At 45.9% G+C, this 23,398-nt stretch overlaps 1 protein-coding gene and 1 long non-coding RNA gene across 2 annotated transcripts in view; both read right to left on the reverse strand.

The window, feature by feature from the left end:
- The window catches only part of CA10 (carbonic anhydrase 10), a 406,232-nt gene that overhangs the window by 15,833 nt on the left and 367,001 nt on the right, over nt 1-23,398 (reverse strand). The gene's annotated exons all lie outside the window — the stretch shown is intronic.
- Nucleotides 2,475-4,514, reverse strand: LOC132218000 (uncharacterized). Its single transcript, XR_009449071.1, has 2 exons — nt 4,454-4,514; nt 2,475-2,654 (listed from the first exon to the last, which is right to left on the reverse strand). It is a non-coding gene; the product is annotated as an uncharacterized LOC132218000 (long non-coding RNA).

The following is a 23,398-nucleotide window of genomic DNA, read 5'->3' on the forward strand; positions in this document are numbered from 1 at the left end:
TGAGAATAATGCTGTGTGTGTGTGTGTGTGTGTGTGTGTGTGTGAAAAGTCTTTGTTGCATAAGGCAGTCGGTTTTGTTGCCAAGTTATGTTGGGAACCATCCAACTATTGATCAATTTATATCATTGTGTAGCTCCTCTAAACATGGCAGAGTTCCCCAGACCTCAAAAATACAAGTGCATTAACTGCTAGCACTAAACTTAAATCGGAGAGAACTTCTCATTGCTAAAAGTCCTCTTGCTTTTCATGTGTGTGCATTTGGCTACTCCCGGATGGCTCCTCTCTGTGGTCTAGCTCAGCCAACAGAGTGGAGATTGAGATGAAGAATTTGCTTTTCAGGCAGAAGAAACAGCGTGTGTTCTCCCTGAAGATAATGGTGTTCTTGAAAACCGAGTAGTGTGGTAAGACCAGAGTGTAGGATCTGTCTGCAGGGTGAACAGGGCCTGGGAATGAGGCTGGAAAGGTCAGCAGAGGCAAGGTTGTGAAGAACCTTTTGTTCTTTGCTAAATAGTTTGGAAAGAGTTCCATGGGCGAGGGAGCATCATTGCAGAATCAAAGAAGGATACGACCTGGCTTCATTTTGGAAAGCTTGCTATACTTGCACATTTCTCTACCTCTTCTGACCTGACTAGGCATCATTGGCCAGATATATGGGGGCTGCCATTTGGAAGAACACCTTGTCTCCTTATCAGTGGACCAGATGCTCACCAGGCTTCCCTAGTGCCGGTTATGGAAGGAGATACATCAAGGACAGATAATGTCAGAGTCCAGGTGGGGCTCTGTGGCTGGAGGACCCAGTCTTGAAAGGTATTTTTTATTTTATTGCTCTTGAGATTAGAAGGAAGGCTGCCTTTGCCTCAAATGTCAAGGCATTCTGTAGGTGAATTTTCTACTGGAGGTGAATCGATGCCAATTTGAATTTGTCCAGTAAACTCTGGAAAACAAAATTAAATGATTGGCCCTCTTTCCCCTGGCAGCGACAGTGAGCTGAATACTTTGCCTCATGCCCAGACACCTGGACGGACAGCTTCTGGGGCGAAAGAGAAGTGAACCGAGAAAAGGGATGGAACCCGGGCAGGATTCTAACACCAAGCACAACACTCCTGGGGCAGAGATTTTAAAACAGAAGTGTAACTGACATCTGTAAAATTCTTGTCAGTTAGGAAAACACTGTCAAAACATGTAATCTAAGGTACCATGCATGGTGGTCTTCAGTTACTGGTATTAGTGTGATTAAAAACCCTTAAAAAGTTACAGGTTGGCAATGTTTAAAAATTACTTAAAATTTGGTTTTGACTCCTTGATCTCCTTTGAGATGAAAAGTTTGAAGTTATGGAGTAGCAAAGTTCTTATAAGACCCTTTCCCCAGCCTGGCAAACGTGTCAGTTTGGTGGTAGAAGCCATGCGTGATGGGGGTTACAGGGCTTTAGCGCGCTTTGGAGTTAGACAGACCTCGCTTAGACTCCCACAACGTTGTTCAAATGGAGTGTCCTTGGGCAAGTTACTTCCTCTCTGTAAGCTTTAGTTTCCCATCTTTAAAGTGGAGTCAACACTAATCTCCTAGGATTGTTATAAGGATTGAATCTGAGTGATTACAAAGTGCTCACTATTATATTTGAGACGTAACAAACACTCAATAAAAGGCAGTCACGGTGATCGCTGTTGGTGTTTTTGAGGCTCAGGTTTCCCAGCACCAGTCCTGCATTGTCCTGATTTGCTGCCCACACCATCTCCTTACTGCTGACCTTGAAAAGGTCGTCTCTCCATTCTCACCTCTGCTAAGTGCTTCCAGGTCCGACACCAACTTGCTTGACCGGAGCACTCAACATGTACCCCAGTCTCCTGAGACTTGGATTTCAGTACATCTTTCTACCCTGACTTTACTGCTTGCAAATCCTGGTAATGACTCTCCCATCACCTCCCACCCACCTCCTGCTGTGGAAGCTCCCGAGACCGCCTTTCAGGTGAATCACCTGTGATAGGCAGAGGGCTGTGTACTCTCCCACCCCCGAAGGTGTTCATGTTCTGATTTCCAGAACCTGTGACTATGTCGTGTTCCATGGGAAAGGGGAATTAAGGTTGCCAGTCAGCTGACCTTGGAGGGGGAATTTATCCTGGATTACTGGGTGAACTCAATATAATCACAATGTCCCTATAAGGGAAAGAGGAAGGTAGGAGAGCAGGATCAGACTGACAATGGCCACTGTTAGCTTTGAGGATGGAAGGGGCTATGAGCCAAGGAATGCAGGCAACCTCTAGAAGCCAGAAAGGGCAAAGGAACAGATTCTCCCCAAGAGCCTCCAGAAAAAAAATCTTGATTTTAACCAGATGAGACTTTTTAAGACTTCTAACCTCCAGAACTGCAAGATAATAAATCTACATTCTTGCCCTAGCGGGTTTGGCTCAGTGTGCCCTGCTCAGCACCACCAGGGGTGAACCTGAGAGAGGGTGGTGAAGGATTAAAGCAGACAGACAAGAGAATAAAGCTGGAGCTAGATGGGATGCCGCTCTTGGATGGAGAGACAGCGCCGCAGCCTGCAAGCCGAGTCTTTATTTTATAGCCAGATCCCACGAGGCAAAGTAAGGGCGTGGTCAAGATGTTCACAATGTTCTCGCGGGTTTCCAATCTACTCAATTACATGCACCTGATCAAACTTTGTTTTGACAGCACTTGCTGCACCTCCCGCAGCCCACATCACTCAGTCACCTGGGACCACAGGTTCGGACCATAAGGTCAAGCTTACAACCATAGCCTCTGGCTACAATTGTGCTGGGAGGGTTTTGCCCTCCAAGCTGGGACTTGCACGTGGCTTTGCCACAAGAGGACAGTGCCCTCTCATTAGTCTGAGGCTTGAGCCTGTCCAAACGCTGTAGCTGTTTTCCACAGCTCAGGGGATAGAGTATCGGCCTATGGACTGAAGGGTCCCAGGTTTGATTCTGGTCAAGGGCACATACCCTGGTTGCGGGCTCATTCCCTGGAGGAGGCATGCAGGAGGCAGCCAATCAATGATTCCCTCTCATCATTGATGTTTCTATCTCTCTCTGCCTCTCCCTTCCTCTCTGAAATCAATAAAAAAATATATATAAAAATAAATCTGCATTCTTTTAAGCCACCAAATTGGTGGTAATTTGTTATAGCAGGAAATGAATACTCTGCCTTTTTAGGCAAGCTATTTGCTTTCTGGTGGACCTGCCCAGAGTTGCAGACAAAAAAACAAGGTAACATGGATTTCAGAATAAACACTTCCAAAAAGATATGGTGCACAGGCAGTTTATTACAAGTAGGATCAACCCAACAACCCCCAGGTATTTATTCCTATTATGAAGCGAGAAAACTTTTATCAGCTTTCATTATTCTCCATTAAATACAATATTTTAATAATTTAGCATTAATTAACCTACCATAGTCATCCATATTTTCCCTGCTGTCTTCTTTGGATTTTAACCTCCACTATTACGTTTTTATCAGACAAAAATGATTAAAAAAAAATCTCTCAAGTAATAGAAGCATAGGATATTAATGGTTTTTTTAAATAACATTTCATCTCCTTAAATAATGGGCCCCTTTTATCACCTGAAATATGATATGACCACAAGCTATATAAAACAGGTGATGGCAAATCGTTCAGGTAGAGGTGGATTGCCGATGGGGAGAGGACAGGACCCCAATGGTTAGCCTCATTCTCTGTAGGCAGCCTCTGCAGCCTCTCATTGGAGCCCCGGAGAAAACATTGTTCCAGAGTTGAACTTTCCATTTGACAGATGGTTAAAGCTGGGATTTGGGGGCATAGTCATTTCAAGGGTACGTGGCCAGTTAACATCAGAAGGGAGACTTAAGCCTGGGCCTCTGGACTTGGCTTCCAGACTGTGGCTTTCCCCCCCATCCTACTACATTGACTTAAAACTACATTTTTGTTTTGTTTGATTGTTTTTTTTCTTACAAATAAAGTGAGGGACACAGGCATTCTTTGGGGGTGGGTGGGTATTTTTTAATTAAAAAAGTTTTTATCAGGCTCAAACATGTATGGCTGCTAAAGTAATTTCTTCATTCAATTACAATGATAGGTGAGGAAACGGAGCCCCAGAAAGGTAAAGTGACATACCTTCTATCCACTGTCAGCTCAGATCTCAACTAGCAAATGTTTCTTCCCATTCGAGGCAATGAAAACTCTCTTCTTTTGTTACAGGGTGGGGACTGCCGAAAAAATCAGAAGAAATATGAAGGTTTCTCATTGATAGGAACACACACAGATAGCCAACGTTTTGTGCTTTTCAGATTACATTAGAAGAAAGGCTGGCTTTCCATTGAAATCGATTAAAAAGAACTAAGTCCTTAGGGCAGTGGTTCTCAACCTTGGCTGCACATTAGAATCACCTGGGAATCTTTTTAAAAATCCTGATTTCTGGGCCTCATCCTCCGAAAACGTTCTTTGTTATGGGGTGAGGCCACAACATTAGTAACAAAGAAACAGAATTTCTGGAGGATGAGGCCCAGAAATCAGGATTTTAAAAAGATTCCCAGGTGATTCTAATGTGCAGCCAAGGTTGAGAGGCACTGCATTAGAAGAAAGGCTGACTTTCCACTGAAATCGATTAAAAATAACTAAATCATTAGGGGCTTCTCTTTGAGCAGGTGAGATCAGTAATTAGGCCCCTTAGTAAGAGGCCAACTTGGGAAAGGATGGAGGAGATATCCAAAACCCGAAGGAAGAAGGATCCATTCCAGGCCAGCACTGAGCGTGATCACCAGCCCTTCCTGAGAAGGAAGCGTAGACATGGTATCAAATTCATGTCTCCTTCCACTCCACTTGCTACACCCGGACATAGGAAGTATTCTTATTCCAGAGCGAGGCTCCAGCCACTCTTCACAAACCCACCTGGGCAGTTCTGTGCCTATCAGGGTTCACACTCAGCTGGGACATACCTCTATGGCTCACCAGCAGGCATGTTCTGATTGGCTGGAACCCGTGCCATAGCTGTCAGTAGATATTCTGAATATTCTCCTTGATATAAATATCAGGGCCAGTCAAGATTCTGGTGCCTTTAGTGAGCACGCTAAGCCAGCCTGATCAGTTGTAGAACTTCTCAGTAAAATGTATTTTGATATGGGTGTTCTAGTAAGCGATGGGGCCAGAATCCAAAGCCCTTCCTAACTGGCTTCTGCGGTGTTTCCAGTGATGAAAAGCATTTTTCAATTTGATGGGCTTCATCTGCATTTTATTAGTCTATTTCTGGGGGGAAAAATACCATTTGTACATCATTTTGCTTGCAGACTTGTCTTTATTATTCCTTCCCCACCTCGTGCGGTGGGTCCAGGATTTGATTTTCTCTCGGCTCTTGGCACATTTCTCATCGTCTCTCAGAGCAATTTACCCTTCGTGACAGTCCATCTGTCTCTCCTGCCCCGCTTATGAATACTCTGCCTGCCCCGATTCCCTTATTTCCTTTTTAATATCATCCGCCTAGTCCTCCCTGACCTTTTCCAGCCCTTCAGCTGTCCCATGGCTCCCCATCCGCCCTGTTTGATTGGTCGGAACCCCGCAGATGGCTCTGACAGCATTTCTCTTGTGACTTGACCCGTCACCCTCGTTTCACTGTCTCATTGACCTTTACTTGTAGTTTAGTGGTTTGTGTTTTTCTCTTATTAAAATGAAAGAAAGAAAACTACCAACATTCAATGTGAGGCCACTGTCTGAATGTTACCATGTGGGAGTGGATCTGGGTGTGTGTGCATCTCCCCTGCTGGGGTTGGAGGGAGGGACTGTGTAGACTTGTGACCTTCAGGGCCACCTCTGCAGCTTCGATGGGTTGACGGTCACTGTTGATGAGCATCACCTGGGGTGAGGGTGGGGGTACGTATACTTAGAGGTTTACATCAGCAGGTCAGCAAACTTTTTCTGTAAAGAATCACCTAGTAAAATTGTCAGCTTCTCAGGCCAGACAGTCTCTTTGGCAACTGCTCACCTGTGCTGTTGTAGTGCAGAAGCAGCCAACGACAACACGTAAAGGAATGGGAAGGGCTGTGTTCCAATAAAATTTTATTGACAAAACACAGGCAGGGGGTCAGATTTTGCCTGAGGATCTTAGTGTGGTAACCTTTTTTTTAAAATTTTGCCTTCTAGCTTCTTATCTTTCTTTGCATATTTGTGCATTTGTTGTTTACTTAACAGTGATTTTTCAGAAATAAATTAGCCTTGTGAGGGAGACAGTGGCAGGGAAATGGGAGCTTGGTGCAAGAAGATATGTACCGGGCATATTGCTTTTAAAATTGCTATTTTTCCACGTAATATATTATAAATACTCTTCTTGCCAGTGAATATTCATCTTAGCATCATTTGTAATCCTGGAAACATCCTATTTTTATTGTTTATTTATTTATTTTTACTTACAATTTTATTTTGTACTGGTTTCAGGTGTACAGCGTAGTGGTAGACAGTCATATACTTTGCATAGTGTTCCCCCAGATATTTCCAGTATTCTAACTGGCACCATTCACAGTTATCGCAATATTACTGAGTATATTCCCTAAGCTTTACTTACATCCCGTGACTATTTTATAACTACCAATTTGTACTTCTTAATCCCTTCGTCTCTTTCACCCCCTCAACCTTCCTCCCCTCTGGCAACCACCAGTTTGCTCTCTGTGTCTATGAGTCTGTTTACATTTTTTTAAATCCCATTTTTAGATACAGTATATTTTACATACGGAAAGTGTAGTCATGCTTTTCACTATAAGACAATTATATGACAGTTCATTACCCCGTGAGCTGTGGACCTGACTTTGGTTGGAGGCAGGTGAGAATGGATAATGGGTAATTCAGAGCAATGGGTCAGAGTAGTGGGCTTCAGAGTTAGGCCGAGCTTGGCATTATTTCTGAGTCTGCCACTTAAAAGCCATTTGATTTTAGGGGATTCATTTAACTTCATTTACTCCTAGTTTCACCAGCAGTAAAATATGCATAATAACTTCAACTTCATAGCGTTGTTGTGAGGATTGAAGTATATGAAGTATGTAAAGACCTCAGCACAGGGCCTGACACAGAACAGTTATACAGTCAAGGGTAGGCACACTAAGCATTCATTAGTGCCATAAGATTTACTGAGTAGCTATAGAGTTTCAGTCACTGTGACAAATGCTTAGGCAAAGAAATGACAATATGGACTCACCCTTACTCTCAGGAAGTTCACAGATAAGTGAAAACACAGCAACAGAACAAGGCTGTAAATGCTGTAATATTGAGGAATGCACAAGGGACCCAGGGGTCAGCGGGGAGATGGTGCATAGACTTTTTGGATGACTGTGTCCCATGAAGGACACAATCATCATGTACTCTTTTCCCTAGGAAACAGAAGAGGTGAGTGTCAGCTTCCCAAGTCCCTGTGTGCTTGCTCTGTGATTTAGAGGACGCATCCTCCATTCCTTAATTCCTTATTGTGCCGCACCAGCACAGCCAAGGGTGAACCTGAGAGGGGGCGGTGAAGGATTTAGAAAAGAAAGATGAGAGAAGAAAGCTGGGTCTGGGTGGGACACTGCCCTTTCTGATGGATAGCTAGCGACAGCGCCATGGACTACAAGCAGTGTCTTTATTTTATAGCCAGATTCCATGAGGCAAAGTAAGGGCTTGGTCAAGATGTTTACAACATTCTCATGAGTTTCAATCCTACTCAATTACATGCACCTGAACTCTATCAAGCCCACATCACTCAGGCACGTGGGGCCATGTGTTTGGACCATAGGTTCAAGCTTACAACTATAGCTGTTGGCTATAATTGTGCTGGGAGGGCTCTGTCCTCCAAGCTGGGATTTGCACGTGGCCATGAGAGGACTGTGCCCTCTCATTAGTCCAAGGCTTGAACCTGTCCAAACACTGTAGCCTCTCTCCACACCTTATCTGCTGTAGACATTGTTCAAGGCAAAGAGAGACTCAGCCTTATGATACTGGGGCCAGCCCATGCCAGCCAATGGGCCATGAACAGACCTGACAGAACATTATTCATTGGATAGAAACTATTCTAATATGAAGGAACCTTTGGAGTTACATGTACATAGCATTGCTATTTGCATCAAAGAGATTCCCTTGGATAAACTCCATTTCTAGTTGAAAAGGAGAGAGAAGCCATTGCTTTTGATTGACAACCAAAGGTGAACTGACCCATCTGGTCCAGGAGGGATGTTGGGACAAGCCAAACAACAGAGCTGGAACATTACACCTGTGCAGCCACACCCGAAGGGAGACATGACCCTCTTCCAAAGAGTGAGGATTGACCAAGGAACCTTGTAGTGAGCTCTATTTTGTATTAGAAGCATAGGTCCGATCCAGGACGGGGACTGTTCCCTGGGTGTCTGCACTTAGGAGGAGCGCGGGGATATTTATCTAGAGGTCAAGGACTGAGGTGGGGAGGTTTCTTTGGACAGGGCCATCCTTAATCATACGGCACATGTGTCTTACAGCTGATGTGGTGAACAGGTTTACTCTCGTAGGCCAATTTTGGTCTGTTCAGATTTGCTACCAGGAACATTGCATTCATTGGCAGAGATTCAAGGGCCATGCACGGGCTCAGTGGCACAGGAGTCCATGATTGGGCTCACTGAACATCTGCAGTGAGTATCCTTGTTCATATTTGTGCACGTGCATAAGTGTTTCTCCAGAACAAAATTTCGAATTGGAATTTCTGGGTTCAAGTATATGGTCATTTAGAATTACTCCTTGCAGAAATACTCATTACAGACACTCAGGTTGCTACTGGATGGCTTCTGCTTCCGCACTAGGGGCTGGCCCTGCCCCAGCACAAGTGCTGGGGGCATCTTGGCAGTTTCTATTATCATTCTAAATGACCTCAGCTCTCTAGTCTACAGGGAGAAACCCAGGCAGGCCTTTCACATCAGATAAGGCACCTGGAAACCACAACCAAGCAAGAGGATGCTGTGCCCTGAGCTTTCTCTATCCCTGTCCCGGAAAAAGGAGTGTCCTGTAAAAAGTGGAGCTGAAGCATCACCTTCATAGTGAGGGCAGCACAGCTGTCAGACCCCTGACTCAGGATGCCTGCTTCGGTCCCACACTTCCGAGTCCACCCCGACAGGCTTCGCAGCCTTTATCCTGAGCCACTCACCTGACCCGCTCACACCGACTCTCCAACCTGTGCCCAGTTGTCTTGATTTCCTGGCTTCTGATGCTAGGGTTTGTTTTCTGGCTCCCGCAACCTTTCACAACCTGCTGGGGAACAGAGGGAAGGCGGCGAGGGGCACAGAGGGTGGGGGGAGGTGGCCTGGAGAGATGCGTGGGGGCGGTGTGCAGTGTATATAAACCTGCGTTCAACATTTTTTCCTAGTGTGTACATCTGTGTTTGCAACTATAGTTGTAGTTCCTTGGGGATGGAACCAATTTCTGTTCCTCAGAGTGAACAGCACAGTGAAGACTGTAAATCTTTATTGAATGAAAACAGTGAGGTAAGAGGAGAGAGAGCTAGTGTGGCCACAGAGAAATCACTTCACATGTCTGGGTATCACTTGGATAATCTTAAAAAATAAAGGTTGAATGGTAAGTTCTCCAAAGCAGCAAAGTCTAAGGCAGGAGTCTGTAAACTTTTCCTGAACGCACCCAGGGAGTAAAAATATTTTAGGTTTTGCAGGGCAGATGGTCTCCGTGGCGACTGCTCAACTTGGCCTTGCGGCACCCTTAGTGGGCACAGAACAAGCCAAGGTGGCTGTGTTCCAGTGAAACTTTATTTACAAAAATTGGCAGCAGGCTGACCCTGCCACAGAGGAAGGGGCTTAGAGGTACATGGCCTTGACCCCCCCAGCGTGGACACCAACTGGTTGCCTTAGGCAAGTTAATTAATCTTCCCGATCCTGAGGTTGTTGAGCCATAAAGCTCAGGATGATATTACTTACTTTGCAGGAATGGTGGTTGTGAGAATTAGATGAATATATATCAAGTACTCCTCCCAGGGCCTGGCATATGCGGTAACTGCAGATTTTATCATGCAGCTCTGATATCCAAGGGGCCTCAGAGTCTAGGAGTTCTGCTGGTGTTTTTAGCTCAGGCTTTCCTGAGACACAAGCTCCTAGATGACATTTTCTCTGAGAAACAATAAACAATTAGTGGATTTCTTATCAGAATTTGCGCCAGGCGGAAAGATAAAGGGACTCTTTGGGGACAGTGTGCGAAGTGGGTTGGAGAATTTTACTTTCTCAAATGCCTATTCTGGGCCCCGGCCTCTGGCAGTTTCCAGTGACTACAGTGTTTGGACAGGTTCAAGCCTTGGACTAATGAGAGGGCACAGTCCTCTCGTGGCAAAGCCACGTGCAAGACCCAGCTTGGAGGGCAGAGCTAATAATAGCCAACAGCTATAGTTGTAAGCTTGAACCTATGGTCCAAACACATGGCCCCACGTGCCTGAGTGATGTGGGCTTGATAGAGTTCAGGTGCATGTAGTTGAGTAGGATTGAAACCCACAAGAATGTTGTAAACATCTTGATCACGCCTTTACTTTCCCTCATGGCATCTGCTATAAAATAAAGACACGGCCTGTGGGCGCTAGCGCTGTCTCTCCATCAGAGAGGGCAGCGCCCACCGAGACACAGCTTTCATTCTCTTGTCTGTCTTTTCTTAATCCTTCACGGCCCCCACTCAGGGTCACTGAACCAGGCTGAGCTGGCAGGGCACATAAGGCGCCCTGGGGCTGAGTATGCCATGGCTGTGCCAGCTCACCACAGGCCCTCTCCACCAACACCCCTGCCCCAGCCCCTCCCTGGCCTCAGCAGGCCCACTTTGTGCCCTACATGTGTCACTCTGGCACACACTTCTGCCTTAGGCGTTCTTTCCCCAGGCCTCCATCGGAGGTCTTCTGGTCTGGCTTTTTGAGATCAGGTAGGGCATTGACTATAAGAGATCAGGTAGCATCATGTAATTCACGGCAAGAATGGGAAACTGAGCCAGGTCTTTGGGGAGCTAGGAATGATGAGCTGATGGTGGTATTGGGAGGCTATCGTGTAGGGCTTGAACACCTCACTCTGAAGTCAAGTTCCCGGGTATGAATCCTGGCTATCCCCCATTCACTGTGGGACCCTGAGCAAGGAATTGTTGGTAGAGGCTGTAATTGTCCTTATGATGCAAGACTGAGTGAAGATTAACTATGGCTACTTCTTCTATCCAAGGAGTGCGTGATTTTTGAAAATGTGGGGACTTGGGGGGTGAGTAATATAGTAGCTAGCTTTAATTAACCTTACTCCTCCCAGTCACCGGCTAGATACCCCCTCATCTATACCTATTGATGATGTCCCACATGTGTGCCTCATTTGCCCTGAAATGGAGAAAAATATCTACTAGTATGTGGGAGGAGATGTCCCTTCTCTTTTGGGGTTCCATTCTTAGGAAAAGATGGAAACAGCATTATTTATAGGCATTTTAAAAATATGCTCGGCATTAGAGACAGAGAAGCATTGATCAGACTGTCACACCCCAGAGGGAAGGTAGGGGAGGGTGGGGGTAAGAGGGAGAGATCAACCAAAGAACTTGTATGCATACATATAAACCTGACTAATGGACACAGACAACAGGGGGGTGAGGGCATGAGTTGGGGAGGTCGGGGGCGGGGGGGGGGGTTATGGTAGGATAAAGACACATATGTAATACCTTAAAAAATAATAAAAATAATATGCTAGGCATTTTCATACGTTCATTCCCCCAATTCTCTCAAAATCATGATAGTGAGACATCATTTAGTATTCACTCTCCCTGATTTACATAACAAGACACTGTGGCTCAAAGAAGTGAAAGCTGCACAGCTGGGAGCCATCAATTTACTAATAATCTGGAGGAGCGAGGCAACCCACAGGTGCAACAACATAAGACTTTCCAAATGGCATATGAAGAAGAACAAGGTCACGTGAAGAAAGGAAGAAAGACATGTCTGTTAATGCAGAGGCGACCCAGAGTGGAGGACTGAAAATGCAGACAGCCTCACCACGCGTTTCACCCTCTGCTTCATGTAGTCTTGGTGAAAAAAATGTTTTTAAGAGAATAAAGATGATACCTTGCCTTCTTTTAAAATGTTTAAATTTTTTAAAATTACAGTTTACATTCAATATGATTTTGCATTAGTTTCAGGTGTACAGCATAGTAGTTAGATAATAATATACTTTAAAAAGTGTTCCCTGCTATTTCCAGTACCCCCCTGCCACCATACATATTATTGACTAGATGTGACTATTTTGTAACTACCTATTTGTAGTTCTTAATCTTCACTCAGTCCCCTAAACCTCCTCCCCTTTGGCAACCATCAGTTTGTTCTCTGTATCTATGAGTCTGCATCAATTTTGTTTGTCATTTATTTTGTTTTCTAGATTCCATATGTCAGTGAAATCATATGGTATTTGTTTTTCTCTGGCTCACTTACTTCCCTTAGCATAATACCCTCTAGGTCCATCCATGCTGTTGCAAATGGTTAAGATTTCATTTTTTATGGCCAAGTAATATTCCTTTACATATATATGCCACCACCTTTTTATCCACTTGTCTATTGATGGGCACTTGGATTGCTTCCATATCTTGGCTATTGTAGATAACGCTTCAATGGACACAGGAGTGCTTACATGCATTTGATTCAGTGCTTTGGGTACCCTGCCTTCTTAGATGAGAAGACTGAGGCTCATAGAGGTGAAGTGCCAGGCCCAGGTCATGTGACCAGTAAGATGGAGTTCTGGGATGGCACCCATGCTCAAAGCCCACACTCTTTTTCTTCTACTGATAATTGAAGTTCCCTTAGAAAGTGGCCAATCTCTAGTCAGAACGTCTAGAATCATTCCTGCTCAATTTTTTTTTTATTGCTTAAAGTATTACAAAGAGTATTACATATGTCTCCTTTTTTTATTGCTTAAAGCATTACAAAGAGTATTACATATGTCTCCTTTTTTTCCCCCCCCGCCCTTGACAATCTCCTGGCCTCCCCTACCCCCCAGTGCTGCTCAATTTTTTTTTTTTATTGCTTAAAGTATTACAAAGGGTATTACATATGTATCCATTTTATCCCCCCGCCCTAGACAGTCCCCTAGCCTCCCCTATCACCCAGTGTCTTATGTCCATTGGTTATGCTTATATGCATGCATACAAGTCCTTTAGTTGATCTCTTACCCCCCTACCCCCTGCCCCCCAACCCTCCCCGGCCTTCCAGCTGCAGTTTGACAATCTGTTTGAGGCAGCTCTGCCTCTGTATCTATTATTGTTCAAAAGTTTATAATGGTCTCTATTGTCCATGAATGAGTGAGATCATGTGGTATTTTTCCTTTATTGACTGGCTTATTTCACTTAGCATAATGCTCTCCAGATCCATCCATGACGTTGCAAATGGTAAGAGTTCCTTCCTTTTTACATGCTGCTCAATTTTTTAACTAACCCATGATGTAGCCATCCACAGAAGTGTGTGTGTGTGGCACTAATTATTTCTTGAGGTTTCTGGTGCCCAGAGTCACCAGATTTCTCCTCTTTTCCATCAAATTCTACAACCATTTTATCTTTCTTAGTGTCATCAATTCTCCCCAATGCTGGATTTTCTAGGAAACCTGGGTTGTGTCCACTTGAGTGAATGTTAAGCTGTCTGAGTTCTGGGAATTGGCCATTTCTGCCGCTCTCTCCTCGTTAGTGCCCAGCTTCCTCTTGAAAAGATTTATTATCCACTTTTCATCCTCTGCCTCAGCATGGCATTTGAAAGATCCTCAGTTATTTCCATGCTTTCAGACACCGCAGGAAGGAATGGGTTCTCTCAGATGCCATGCTTCTCCTTATAATTGGTTTGCATCTTTGTCATACACACTCCTCTTCTGAATAATTCTGTAGCAAGAGTATGAAATGGTTTGACAGTGTTTGCCCCTTCCAAATTTACAGGAAACAAAACAATTGCTCTGGGCTCCAATGACTTCTGTCCATATCTGATTGGGAAAGAAAATTGGAAATGGCATGGCCGAGCTGCCTACTCCTGGTTCAAACTGCTCTCAGGCAGGGAGCCCTCGTTTACACCGCTGGTGAGAGACTAAGCTCACTTCTCTTTGGTGGGGAGCTTATTCTCCCACCACCAGAAGGACGGAGACAAGCTGGGGGGAAAGTATTGCTGGATGTCTCCAGGAGCGATCTCGTCAGCCCCGGAGTAACTCTGGTGTGCGGAGGGACTCTGAAGCTTCAGGGACAGAAGGACGGAGTATAATAAGGTGTAGTGTTGAACAGCCGGAGTGACCTGGGTTTGAATCCTGGCTCTACCACTTACTTAAAGTAGGCTATGGGGCAAGTTGCTCAAAGGTTCCGAGCCTCTCTGTTTGGCTCACTGTGCTTGGGGACAATCCATGTTTTCATCACAGAAGACTGTGGGAGGATCAGATAAAAGAATGCCAATAACGTGCTTAGCACAGTGCCTGGGAAGTATTGATGGGGAACATAAGAAATTAAAAAAATGTAGCTTTAGCTAGTTAATAGGCTTGGTAATTAATGCCTGTAGAAAGCTATTGTTCCAGGGACTGGAATGTGTGACGGGGCCTGCCCTGGCTTCAGGAGACAGGCAAGCAGTTTGACCTTTGTGCCCCAGGAGGACTGCAGTGACTGCAAGTGCTCCAGAGAATGAATCACCCGTCAGCAGATGAAGGGATGCTGGGAAAAATCACCGAATGCAGCTTTTATCCGATTGACCATTTTCCCTGAATTCCAAACCCCTTACCTACAATTTCCTCCCTATTAAAAAGGGTTAGCTCCACGCAAGTGGGTGCCGCTATCCCTAACCTTGCCTATTCTGAGCCATGGTTACTTATTATTTTCAGGTTGAAGTGAAATTCACATAACACAAAGTTAACCATTTCAAAGTGAACAGTTCCATGGCATTTAGTGCATGTACAACATTGTACAATCACCACACTACCACCTCTCTCTAGTTCCAAAATATTTTAAAAAATCCTCACCTGAGGACATACTTAGAGAGAGAAAGGGAGAGAGAGAGAGAGAGAGAGAGAGAGAGAGAGAGAGAGAGAGAAAGAGAGAGAGAGAGAGAGAGATTGATCGGTTGCCTTCTGTACTCTCCCTGACTGGGGATCAAACCCATAACCCAGGCATGTGCCCTGACTGGGAATTGAATGGGCAATCCTTTGGTGCACTGGACGATGCTCAACCAACTGAGCCACTCAGGCCAGAACCCAAACCTTTTGATTACCCCAAAAGAAAACCCCATACCTGTTAAACAGTTGCTCCCTATTCCCCCAACCCCCCGCCCCTCATAGCCACAAATCTGTTTTCTGCCTCTATAGATTTTACTTATTCCAGACATTTCATAGAAATGAAATCAGACAATATATAGCCTTTTATGGGCTACATATGTAGGCTCTTTCACTTAGCATAGTGTTTTTGAGGTTTCTCTACATGGCAGCATGTACAGTACTGCATTCCTTTTCATGAATACATAATATTCCATTGTATGGAGTTACCACATTTTATTTATCCATTTACCCATTGATGGGCAATTGGACTGTATCCACCTTTGGGCTATTGTGAATAGTGCTGCCATGAACATGGGTGTACACGTTTAGGTCTGTTTTCAATTCTTCTGGGTAAATACTGGTTACTTTCATTCATCTCTGCTGTGTGTTTCTTACTGATATGGGTTGTGTAAGGTACCATGTACCATGACAGAGAGACGAGGCCTGAGGGCTCTGGTGCCAGGCTCTCTCCTCTGTTACTAGTTGAGTGATGTTGGGCAAGGGGCTTGACCTCCCTGTACCTCTGTTTTCCCTTCTGTAAAATGGTGTCCGTGAAAACAGTTCCTACCTTATAGGAGAACTAGGGTCCCTAGACCTGGCCGGCGATCAGGGCCGATCAGGGCCTTCTGACTGCCGGCTAGGGCCTTCCTTTGTTCCGCACTGCCCCCTGGTGGTCAGCGCACATCATAGCAAGCGATCAAACTCTCCGTCTTTGGGTCAAACTCCCAGGGGGACAATTTGCATATTAGGCCTATTTATCTATCTATCATCTATCTATCTCTATCTCTATCATCTATCTATCTATCTATCTATCTATCTATCTATCTATCTATCTATCTATCTATTGTGATAATGAAATGGATTGGTCCCTGTAAGGCACAAACACTGCACTTAGTGAACATTAGCAACCACCGTTACCTTCTTCCTCCTGGAAGCTCCTTCTCTATTATTTTTTTTAATTAAAAAAATTGATTTCAGAGAGGAAGGGAGAGGGAGAGAGATAGAAACATTGCTGATGAGAGAGAATCACTGATTGGCTGCTTCCTACACACCCTCTACTCGGGGTCGAGCCTGCAACCCTGGCATGTGCCCTGACTGGGAATCCAACCATGACCTCTTGGTCAGAGGTCGACACCAAACCACTGAGCAATGCCAGCCGGGTTCCTCTGGTTTTTTTTTTTTTTTTAAATTTTGTTTTATTGCTTGAAGTATCACAAAGAGTATTACATATGTCTCCTCCCGCCCCCCTCCCTTGACATACCCCCGGCCTCCCCTACTCCCCAGTGTCTTATGTCCATTGGTTATGCTTATATGCATGCATACAAGTCCTTCGGTTGATCTCTTACCCGCCCCCCCACCCCCGCCCCAACCCTCCCCAGCCTTCCCGCTGTAGTTTGACAGTCTGTTCGATGCTGCTCTGCCTCTGTATCTATTTTTTTCCCCCATCAGTTTATAATAGTCTTTATTATCCATAAATGAGTGAGATCATGTGGTATTTTTCTTTCAATGACTGGCTTATTTCACTTAGCATAATGCTCTCCATTTTTATGGGTGAGGAATCTTAGACTCAGAGGCACAAGGGCCACCAGCGAGTAAATTGCAGAGCTTAGGTTTGGCCATGCTAGCCAGACCCAGAGCACTTTGTTCTTCTGGTTTGTACATTGCCACCTCCTCTGGCCTCCTACCACCAAACCCAGCTGATTTTTCCTTCCTTCATTTTCATCGGATCTGTACGAAGCCTCATCACGTCTACAGAACCCGCCAGGCTGCTCTGGCCCTGGATCTTAGCCCCAGCTGTTCTGCTTATCTGGACTACCATCCTGCCTCCCACCTTCCAATCCTGCCTCCTGGCAGGCCTGATTCCAACCTCTTCCTTTACGAAAGCTCCCCATTGAGCCTTTCAATCAAGCGGTGGTACTTCATTTCTGACTCCCTATCATTCTCAAAGTTGTCTTCTGGCCCCAGCGAGCAAAAGCATTGTCTGTGTGTGAGTTGCAAGAAGGCATTCATTCTCTCCAGGCCGATGAATTGCAAAAAGATGGCCCCGGTCATCCTCTCAGCTGGGCACTTCCGTGCAGTGCGCAGACTGTGCACCCGGACTTGGCCAACCTGCCTGTCTGACAGTTTTGAAAATAGTCTTCTGAGTGTAAAACGTCCGAAGCCACATAGATTGCACGAGTCCCGTGTTCATTCGTTGTTTCCCTCAACTAGATTTTACGCTTCTTGAGGGCAGGAACCACAATTTGCACTCAGTGTTCCCCAGTTTTCTCTGCCCAGAGCTGAGACCTCAGTGTCCTGCTAATGAAGGGACTTGGGGCAAGTGCTGTGCCAGCCCGGGCTCTGAAGAGGCCCAGCAGAACTCGGGCAGGTGAGGTTTAACATCCACAGGAGACCTTGGGGCTCTATCCCATCCGAGGCACAATGACCACCTCATGGATTTGGGAAGCCACCCAGCACCCCTGTCCCCCCAGGCTGCTTCCTCTCTGGAAGGCTGGCTCCTGCCCTATTCTCCCGAACACACTTGGTGCTTCATCAAGGGGCTCAAATGCCACTTCCCTGGGGAAGCTTTCTTTCCCAGAAGCCTCTGTCAGAATCAATTTCTCCCTCCTATGATTCTCTAGATCAGCCGTGGGCAAACCGTTTGAAATGAATAAAACTAAAAAAAAAAAAAAAAAAAAGACCGTACCCTTTTATGTAATGATGTTTACTTTGAATTTATATTAGTTCACACAAACACTCCATCCATGCTTTTGTTCCGGCCCTCCGGTCCAGTTTAAGAACCCATTGTGGCCCTCGAGTCAAAAAGTTTGCCCAACCCTTCAGATGGTCTTTCCTTTCTAACCCACCATTCCTGACTCTCAAAAATGTTATTTTAAATTGATTTTAGAGAGGAAGGTAGTGGGAGGGGGAGGGAGGGAGGGAGAGAGAGAGAGAGAGAGAGAGAGAGAGAGAGAGAGACACCAATGAGAGAGAAGAATCATCAATGGGCTGCCTCCTACAAGTCCCCTACTGGGGATGGAGCCCATAACCCGGGCATGTGCCCTGACCAGGAATCAAACCAGTAACCTCTTAGTTCATGGGGCGATGCTCAACCACTGAGCAACACCAGCTGGACTCTCACAAATACAGGCCAAGTTTTCATCTCTAAAATCTGTGTGCATCAGGGAGCTGTATTCCAAACTACACTGGGCCTCCTCTCCCCTTATACTAGGTTCTTTGAGGACAGGGTTTAGGCTTGGCACACAGTAGGCCCTCACTCATTCAATGGCTGTTGAATCGATGTCAGCTAGGGTCGCCTGCTGCACCCATTTTTCTGCTGGGCGTTGTTATGCACTGCAGTGGAAGCATTTGCATCCATTCTATTAGCAGTACCTCACACTGTTTAACACCTTCCCGAGCGTTTTCTCACCTCTCTCTGGTTTTGTTCTCACAACTTCTAGAATATGAGAAAAGAAATGATTATATCTATTTCACTCAGAAGGCACCTTAGGTCCAGGAGGCAGACATCTTATCTCACTGGTGACAGGGACCCGGCAGCCACTCACTCAGGTGTCCTGAGCTCCATGCACCACGAGGGCAGTGAGGCATTTTGGCTCTAGTTTCATCCTCTGACATCTTGCCTGAAGTGAAGCGCTCATTATCCTGAATTCCCACGGAGTGTGAGCCCTGAGGTCCCGGGCCGACTGGGTGTGAGGTTTGAGTATCCTTGTCAATTCTAACGTTCCATGAGCACAAATCTCTGGATTCATGTGTCAGGACCCAGTCCTAAAGGCATCATTCTTTCCTCTCATCGACTCTCCATTCTACCTTCTATTTGAGTATCTCTTCCAGGGGCAGGCTCCAAGGTAGCCTCTATGTATTTGGGACCATTCGGCAAATATCTTGGGATGGAACAGTGGGTCTCTGCCTTCGTTGACATTAGATTCACCTGGGGACTTTATTTATTTATTTATTTATTTATTTATTTATTTATTTATATCCTCACTGGAGGGTATTTTTCCCCCCATTGATTTCTAGAGAGAGTGGAGGGGGGAAAGGGAAGGAGGCAGAGGGAGAGGGAGAGGGAGAGAGAAACATTGACATGAGAAAGACACATTAATTGGTTGTCCCTACCCGGGCTGGGGAACCTGCAACTGCGGTACATGCTCTTGATCAGGAATTGAACCAGAGACTCTTTGGTCCCTCTAAGCACTGAGCCAAACTGGCCAAGGCCACCTGGGAACTTTTAGAAGTACCAATGCTCGGTGCCTTTATTACAGTGGTTCTCAACCTTCTGGCCCTTTAAATACAGTTCCTCATGTTGTGACCCAACCATAAAATTATTTTCGTTGCTACTTCATAACTGTAATGTTGCTACTGTTATGAATTGTAATGTAAATATCTGATACGCAGGATGGTCTTAGGCGACCCCTGTGGAAGGGTTGTTCGACCGCCAAAGGGGTCGCGACCCACAGGTTGAGAACCGCTGCTTTATAAGCTCCCCTGGGTAACTCCATGGGCAGTACATTTCGAGCATGGTTCTCTGGGCTGATGACAGAGCAGAATCACCTGTGGCTTTAAAAAATCTGTTGGCCTGGACTCATACTCAGAGACTCTAATTTAATTGGCCTGGAGTTGGGAAGGGCAGCCTGTACCTGGGGCCCACTCTAAAGAACAGGACTAAATGACCACAGCCTGTGGGCGGAGCCCTTTCATTCCAGCAGCGGCTAAGAGCACATCCACCCGAGGCTTCTCTAGTATCAGCCTCTTTTGTAACTTTCTGGCTGATGCTCAACAGCTGTGTGATCTTGGGTAAGTTTATTCACCTCTCAGATTAACTTCTTTATGTATAATATTAAGCCAAGAACGACTTGGCAGAACTGCTGTGAGCACCAAATAAAAAAGGTGTGGCCCTAGTTGGTTTGGCTCAGTGGACAGAGCGTCAGCCTGTGGACTGAAGGGTCCTGGGTTCGATTCTGGCAGGCACATTCCTGGGTGGTGGGCTCGGGAGTGCAGGAGGCAGCCAATCAATGATTCTCATCATTGATGTTTCTATCTCTCTCTCCCTCTCCTTTCCTCTCTGAGATCAATAAAGAAATATATTTTTTTAAAAAGTGTGTAAGCCAAGGCTGGGTAGCTCAGTTGACTGGAGTGTCATCCCCATGTTCCAAGGCTGCAGGATCTGTCCCTGGTCAGGGCACATACAAGAACCAACCACTGAATGCAGAAATAAGTGGAACAACAAATTGATGTTTCTCTCTCTCCCTTCCTCTCTCTCAAATCAATAAATTAAAAAAAAGTACATGTAGAAAATATATAAAAGAACCCAGGACCATGCTTAATATCTACCGGATACACAGAAGGTACTCAACAACTCTGAATTGAAAAGAATTAAATCCTTCCTTCCATAGGAAAATTCTATGTATCCCCAAACTTTTTTTGAATACCCACTATTTGAAAAGCATTCTGATACGTTTCTGTTCTTCTTTCTCTGCATAGGAGGGAGAGATACAACAATAGATGCCGAAATCATCTCTGTCTTAGGGGAATTCTTTCCGCACTGCTCCAGAAGGCTGTTTCTCTAGCAAGTCCATGGAGTGCTGCCCCTTCGGATGATCTGCTTAGCTTTGCGTTTTGGTCTCTCCTCCGGAAAATGTCTCAGATTTATCCTCATCCACTCCCTAGTCCAGCCTAAAATTCCTCCAATCACTTAAAAAATATTTTTAAATTGATTTCAGAGAGAGGAAGGGAGAGGGAGAGAGATAGAAACATCAATGGTGAGAGAGAATCATTGATTGGCTGCCTCCTGCACGCCCCCTACTGGGGATTGAGCCCACAACCCAGGCATGTGCCCCAAGCAGGAATATAACTGTGATCTCCTGGTTTATGGGTGGGCGCTCAACCACTGAGCAACGCTTGTTGGGCCCTCCAATCACTTTTAAGGGTGGGCTCAAATTGCTGTTATCTGAGAGCAGAGGCTGGGTACTTTAGCCCTCTCGGGGTCTGTCTCTAATCTGGAGACTGGAGGCCGGAGGACCTGTTGGCTGGATATCGCTATGGTATAGGCCTGAGATAATGAGGGCAGGGACCAGGGCTTGTCACAGGGCTGTTGGGTTGGGGGAGGGAGCACCGCCTGGAAGAGACACCATGAAGTTAGAACTGACAGGGCTATAATTTGCCTGTAACTTTTAATTGCGAACCGAGCTTATCTTTCTGAACTTCTGGTCTCCTAACTCATAGCTTTTTTCCCATTTGTTCTTAATGATCTGAAGTCTTGGAAACATTACAATCTGAGTAATTAGGCACGATGACCTGGGGTGGGTTTTGGAATGTTGGTGCCAAGTCATCACTTCAAATACAAATGCTTCTTGTATTTAAAAAAAGCAAGATTTGTTATTCCAAGCCTGGACTGTTAATGAAAGATCTGGGGAAGGAGAAAGCGGCCGGGGAACACTCAGAGACCACCTCAGATTGTTACTATGTCCAGAGATAGGGATGTGATTCTGAAAAGGCAAGACCTGTTGGATAACGCTGGCCTCCTGGCTCCCATGGATCCATCTTACAGGTGAGCCCTTCTCGGAGAAGGGCCTTCAGGCAAAGATGTGGTTCCCAACTGGGCTGCACATGGGGATCACCTGGGGATTCTTATAAAACACCGACACTTGGCTGCCACCTGACATTCTGACTTCAGTGGTTGAGGTCCAGCCTGGCACTGGGCAAAGTTTGGGAACAAACGAGCAGTTGATTTGCAGTGGTTCTCACATGGACTCACCTGGAGGACTTGCTAAAACACGGCTAGCTGGACTCCACCCCGGGAGCACCAGTAGGTCTGTGGTGCATTCTAAGAATTTGCATTTCTACCCAGTTTCCCAGTGATGCTGGTAGTCAGGGCCACACTTTGAGAACCATCGGCTTAAAAGAGCTGGGTCTGGCTTTACTACTTATGAGCCATGTGACCCTTAAGTATGACACTTCATCCTAACAAGTCCAGCTTCTGCATTTATAACATGGGGCAGCAATGGTGATGACCTCCTTGGTCGCTGTGTGGGTCAACGGAGATGGTATTTGTAAGTTGCTTGGCACGGGGTTTGACCCATAGGGGATGTGCCACCCATGGTGGACTTTATTCATACGATTCCTCAGCTGGGGTCTTGGCAGATCTGTCCTTGTGTTCAATGCGCTAGTTGGTGAATGATGTTACGGTGTGTTTGCTCCTGGACATCCTACTTGTAGGCTTTCTGGGACAGGAACGGGGATACCCTCATGAGCTACAAGTGCTCCGGGGCCCAGCAGAGTAAGGGCCCAGCCTGGAGGAGTTGGCTCTTGTTCACTGACGATCATCAGTCAGACTCTTCACCCGACAGCGGTGGCTGTGGGCTGGGACTGAGTGTGCTCTCCTGCCTGAACTCCATGTCACTCTCACAATTCAGACACATTTAGTGCAGTGAGTTGTAGTTGTCCTGATGTCGCCTTGGCAACCAAACTGCTACCAAGAGAAGTGGGAACAAGGCCCCAGGTCGTCTTGGAAACCACAAGTTGTGTCTTTGCTAGGGGGGTTGTGCATCTCTACGCACTGTCTTCTTTTTCTCATGTAATTTGCCCAGAACCCTCTTCAGTGTGTAGTTACCTCCCTCCCCCATTTCACTGAGGAGGGAACTGAGGCTCAGTATGTATGTCCCCTCTCGGTCTCATTATCCTTCCCTGGTGATGGGATGCCCACGGGTGCCTGTGACTATAAAGGCAAAACCAGCCGGACTGCACACACTGCAGAACCCAGTGACACAGCTGCCCGCCCCTCCCCAGCACCCACTGACTTGAAATGTATGACTATTTTTTGTTCCTTGATGGCTCCACTCACTCTCAGGGGCTTTTGGGTGCCTGTTTAGAGTACACAAATCTACCTGATCTTTTCCATGTCCACGTAGTTTGAGGGCAAAGTGCCCTACTTCCATTAACAGTTGGGAGATCCAGTGAGTGGGGAGAAGGGACAGTTGGTATTAGCCCAGGAAGTGGGGAACAGGCCAGTTTCCTCCATTTCAAGTTCTGTTCAGAGTGAAATTCTGCCTATTCCCAGGAACTCCTAGGTAGAGCCTGGGTTTTCTTTTTCCCTCCCTGGATGGAGAACTGAGTGAGACAGGGAATGATGGTGTGGAGAGGCCGGGGAGGTCATGTCCAGGTCGTTTCTAG

The sequence above is a fragment of the Myotis daubentonii genome, chromosome 16 (assembly GCF_963259705.1).
Source record: "Myotis daubentonii chromosome 16, mMyoDau2.1, whole genome shotgun sequence".
NCBI lineage: Eukaryota > Metazoa > Chordata > Mammalia > Chiroptera > Vespertilionidae > Myotis > Myotis daubentonii.